Source organism: Anopheles coluzzii, chromosome 3 (genome assembly GCF_943734685.1).
Source record: "Anopheles coluzzii chromosome 3, AcolN3, whole genome shotgun sequence".
Lineage (NCBI taxonomy): Eukaryota > Metazoa > Arthropoda > Insecta > Diptera > Culicidae > Anopheles > Anopheles coluzzii.
The window spans coordinates 52344233-52350232 of record NC_064671.1 but is presented as its reverse complement, the minus strand read 5'-3'; positions in this window follow the sequence as shown (position 1 = coordinate 52350232).

Below are 6000 nucleotides of genomic sequence, written 5' to 3'. Positions count from 1 at the left end.
CTACCGCTTCTTCAATTGCTCGACTTGAGGCGATTCAACGTAAGCTCACGAGATATGCCCTACGCCTACTTCCCTGGCAGGATCGCAATAATCTTCCTCCATATGCTGCGCGGTGCCGTCTTCTAGGCCTTGAACCTCTTTCGGTTAGAAGACGCAATGCACAGTGCTCTTTCATCGCTGGATTGCTAAATGGCTCTATCGACTCATCGCCTTTGTTGCATCGAGTCGATATCTATGCACCATCCCGAACACTTAGGTCTAGAGAAACTCTACGGCTCGCTCAACCCCGTTCCAGTGCTGGTCGGTCTGACCCTATGTTCCGCATGTCGGCTGTCTTCAACACTGTCTCGGATTGCTTCGACTTCGACATCTCAACTCAGTGCTTCAAGGAACGTCTCCGGCTTTTGCCGTGGCCGCAGTGAATTGCGATGTAAATCTTGTTTTTGCTATGTATTTTTTTTTTTTTTAACTATTACATCTTAATTAGGCCATACGGCCCGTTGAAGATCAAATATATAACAATAATAATAATAATAATAAAAAGTTTATGTAATCCAGGTGGTCTTATAGCATTTTTATAACCAAATTTGAATATCACTTTTCAACAGAACGAGTGAAAACTTTTGCTCCAACGAGCTTTCTGGAGACTTGACGAGTGTTTTGATAATAAAATTTTAATGGAGATTTAGAGTGCGAGTGTGTAAGTAGTGTTGCTATTGCTGCTGTGATGATCGAGGAGGTGACGTCGAGACTGCAGTGTTGTTGGTGGAGGCAGTAATGTTATATATATATATATATATATATATATATATATATATATATATATATATATATATATATATATATATATATATATATATATATATATATATATATATATATATATATATATATATATATGTGTGTGTATGTAAAATAATATGAACGCAGCTCGTGTATCTAGCACTGTTTTTGGACGAAGATTTCTCTAATGTGCATGCTTTCAACTGTGTGTAGTCCAGTTCCGGAACGGCATACATCGATATTCCGAATAAGAAGTGTGCTGGCGTGAGGGCGGCTAACTCATTCGGATCGTCGGATAATGGTAATAACGGCCGGAAATTCAATGCAGCTTCTATCTGCTAAAGTATGGTACAGTATCTTTCATACGACAACCGGGTGTTACCTAGATGTCGGTAGAGATGTTTCTTTGCCGTCTTAACTGCGGATTCCCACAATCCGCCGAAGTGTGGAGCTTTTGGAGGGGTAAAATGCAAGTTTATCCCCTTATCGGCACAATCGGCAACAATGCTGTTGCAGTGTTGCTCATCCTCAAATAACTCAAAAAGTTCCCTTAGCTCGCGTTCGGCTCCTTCAAAGTTTTTTCCATTGTCGGAATGGATGTGCGCTGGTAATCCACGCCGTGACGTGAAGCGTCTTAGGGCTGCCAAAAATCCTGCGGTTGTCAAATCTCCTACCAGTTCCAGGTGAACCGTTTTCGTGGAGAAGCACACGAATACACAAAGATTGCTCTTGGCGGCTGCGGCCTTGCGATGCACAGGCTTTAAAAAGAACGGGCCGGCGAAGTGCTCCCCAGTGATGGAAAAACGCCGGCTAGGTGTGATGCGGGATGACGGCAGTTGCCCAATTGGCTGCTGCACCAATGCCGGATCATGACGAATACATCGGAAACAGTTCCGCACGATGCCTTTCACCAATCGACGTCCGTCCAAGGGCCAATACTGCTCCCTGATTTGTGATAGTAGTAGCCTTCCGCTGGTATGTTTTCGTTCCTCGTGGAAGTGCTCTGCTAATAGCCGGGTAAAAGTGAGGTGTTTGGGTATTACCGCAGGATGTTTAGCTTGATATGGTAGCTGGGACAGGTTTAAACGACCTCCCACTCGAATTATGCCTTCCTTGTCCATGAAAGGGGTCAATTTTCGTAAGGCCGATTGCTTTGGCAAGGCTTCCCCTTTTAACAGTTGCTTAATTTCCACAGAGAAGGCATCTTGTTGTGCTAGTTTACATAGTGGTATTTTTACTGCTTCCACATACTCGGATGTGATTGTTGTTGGTACTTTAGCATGCGACACTAGCTGTTGCGTTCGTGCTTTCTGCTTCGTGTTGCACGCAAAACGTATGCAGTAGGCTATAATGCGTACTATTCTAGTGTACGAGGATGAGATATCGAACCATGGATGAGATTGTGCACATATGACAGTAGCACTCACCTGACGTGTTTCTAAGGCTGCGCTCTGGCACCAATCGAACACGACATCCGAGTCGAACAAACCCATATAATCATATGGAGGTGCACTGTCAGACACAAACAAACAAACAAGACAAACATGTCAAATCCCATACATTTTTCATGTTCGATGTCGTGTTCGATTGGTGCTAGAGCGCCGGGTAAGTCCATATCGTCTACCGGTTCCGGGTTTGTGCTGGGCCAGGATAATGAAGGATGCGCTAGCCAGTCTGGGCCGGATTTCCAAAGCGTGCTTTGCTTGAAGTGTGTTGCGGACATGCCTCGGGAGACCAGATAAGCAGGGTTGCAGGTACCTGAAACGTGCCGCCTTTGCCGTGGATGCGAAAAATGTTGCACTTCCGCAACTCGATTCGCTACAAACGTCTTCCAAGTGTTGGGTGGTAAAGCAATCCATTTCAGGGTTACAGTTGAACCGGACCAGAAGATGGATTCGGCAGAAGCAATCTGCATTGCATTCTTGACGCGATGGTGAAGGTGCGCTCCCAGGACAGCTGCACTAAGTTCCAGTCTCGGCAGTGTGACGCGCTTCAAAGGTGCAACGCGAGATTTCGACGCTTGCAGGCTGATTTGCACTTCTCCCTTCGCGGTCTCGCAGCGTACGTAGGTGCATGCTCCGTAGGCAGCTTCGGAGGCATCGGTGAAAGTGTGAAATTCTACCTTTGAATGTGGTAATAGTACATAGCGATTAGTTTTATATTCAGCTAAAGCTTGCCAATCACCTTGAATTGCTTTCCATTTTTTGTAGATTTGTTGCGGTACAGGTTCGTCCCAGCCGGATTTCAGCAAACATAGCTCCTACATCAACATTTTTGCTCGAACAAGTATCGGTGCCATCAATCCGAGTGGGTCGTACATTTTTGCAATGTTGGATACGATCGATCGCATGGTTGAAGAGGTGTCATCGATGTCGACATTCGAATCGAAGCATAGATCATCGGTTTTGGGCTTCCACGAGATTCCAAGCGCCTTGACTGTTTCATTGGGTACGAAACGTAGTGATGATTGCGTGCCAATATGGTCAGCACTCAGACCGGAAAGCACACCAAGCAAGTTAGACGTCCACTTGCGCAATTCAAATCCTCCCTTGGCAAGCAACTCTCGTCGCAGAGCAATAGTCTCTTCCATGGTGTTGGCACCACCGATAAAGTCATCTACATAAAAATTGTGCTGTAGGGCCCGGGAAGCAACAGGATAATTGGCACCTTTATCTTCTGCTAGCTGAAGTAGTGTCCTAGTAGCAAGGAACGAGGACGGAGAAAGTCCGTACGTAACTGTGTTCAGTTCGTATATGTGTACAGGTGTGTGTGGCGTGAAGCGAAACAGTACTCGAACTAATCGGCGATCATCTAGGTGTAGCGCAATTTGCCGGTACATTTTTCCTATGTCACCGACCAAGGCGACCTTGTATGTACGGAATCGCAGAATTATGTCCAGTAGGTCATCTTGCACAATAGGGCCAAAACAAAGTATATCGTTTAAGGAATAGCCTGAGCTTGTCTTTGCCGAGCCGTCGAATACTACCCTTACTTTTGTGGTGGAACTGGATGCCTTAAAAACCGGATGATGCGGCAGGAAGTAAGCATTTTCGTCGTCAGAATCATTTCTTATCTGAGACATGTGGCCAAGCTCCAAATACTCCTTCATGAAATTGTGGTAGTCGGATTTGAGCTGTGGATTCCGTTCCAACCTCCTCTCCAGCAACTCAAAACGGCGAAGTGCAGTTGCTTTAGAGAGGCCAAGCTTTTCGTTGAAATTAGGCTGTCTTGGTAGACGCACAATGTACCGACCCGAATCGTCTCTTTGGGTGGTTTCTTTATAAAAGGATTCGCAACGCCAGTCATCGGGAGAGTACACTTCCAACCAAATACGCTATTCAACATTGTCGGAAGGTTTGGAGCAAGTTTGGGCAGATTTACGTTCACAAAGAATGAAGCGTAATGACGAGCGTCAAGAATGATGTTGATTGAGGATGATTTGTAAAATTGTGGATCCACTAAAACGATTTCAGTCGGTATGTTCCAGCTGCGAGTACAAATATCATTTTATTTTATTTTATTTTATTTTATTTTATTTTTTATTTTATTAATTGCTCGGCCATGTTGGGTTACAGCAATAGTGCTTACTGACTATAGTGTACAATTATTCAAGAAGGAGTTGGAAGGAGTTTATGGTACGGAAAAGGAGCGAAGACGGGATCGGTAGACAGGATAGGATATGTTGAAATCGAACAGATCTGAAGTACTATTAAAAGACGACATAGCTCTTACAAAAGGCTCATTGCGAGCAAAACGTGTACGACATATAGGTAACTGGAGACGAAAACGATAACGTAAGGTGCGACAAGGTGCATACAAATGTAAGCGCGACAGAAGTGAAGGAGTATCAATCGTATTGAGCAATATGCCAGCGACGAAAGAAGCCTGAGCGACCGAGAGGCGGTGCTCCAACTTGGCAATGCCTAATAGAGCGCATCTATCGTCATACGAAGGAAGCGGAATAGAGTGATGACCCAACGACCTACGAAATACGATCCTTGTAAAACGTCTCTGGATCCTCTCAATCCTTTGGAGCAGAGATAGTTGGACAGGAGACCAGATGACACAGGCATATTCCAGTACGGAACGGACCCAACAACAATAAAGGGACTTAAGACAAAAAGGATCACGAATTTCAGTGGACATGCGACAAATATAACCAAGACTTTTGTTGGCCTTGTTGATGACATAGTCCGTGTGCTCCTTGAAAGAAAGACTCGGGTCAAAGAAGACGCCAAGATCCTTAGACAAGGACGCACGGGGAATAGGGGCATCACAGACACTATAAGCATGAGTTATATTTGTAGAGGATCGGAAGAAAGACAAGACAGAACATTTTTCAGGACACAGGACTAAACCGTTAGAAGCACATCATGTAGAGAATATACAGAGCCAGGATTGAAGGACTAGACAATCAGCTGTAGAAGTTACAGGAAGAAAAATTTTAACGTCATCCGCATATAGCAAGAAGCCGTTAGGAGGAAGGATCGAAGTACAGTCATTGAGGAAGAGTACAGTAGGGACTAAGGACATGAATGACATGAACATGAACAGTAAGGGACTAAGGACACTACCTTGAGGGACACCCGAAGAACTAAGAAAACATTCAGAGAAAGAGCCACAGATTTTAACTGCATATGAACGATTCTCAAGATAGGAGTTGAACCACGGCAATATAGAGCCACCGAAACCTAGTTTTCGAAGCTTAGCAACAAGTAATGATAGAGGTATACTGTCAAATGCCGCTTTGAAATCGGTATAGACAGTGTCTACTTGCTTACCACTAGACAGATAGTGATATAGAGAAGACAAAAAACACATTAGGTTGGTGGACACTGAGCGATTGGGCATAAAGCCGTGTTGTTCCGTAGAAATATAATTTTTTACACAAGGCATTACAGATAAATGGACAATTGACTCGAGGATTTTAGAACAAGCACAAATAATAGAAATGCCTCTGTAGTTTGATGCTAGTGTGCGGTCACCTTTCTTATAAATGGGAACAAGCCAAGCTAGTTTCCATTGACTAGGAAAAATCCCTACACTAAGCGAGCGAGAAAAAAGACGAGTGAGAATAGGAGTGAGGGTATTGCCACATTTTTTCAAAACACAGGCAGGGATGCCATCGGGGCCTGGTGAAAACGAAGTTTTAAGTTTTGATAAAGCGGAGTTTTCTAGGCTTTCACTTACAACGACTGAATTACATGATATCACATC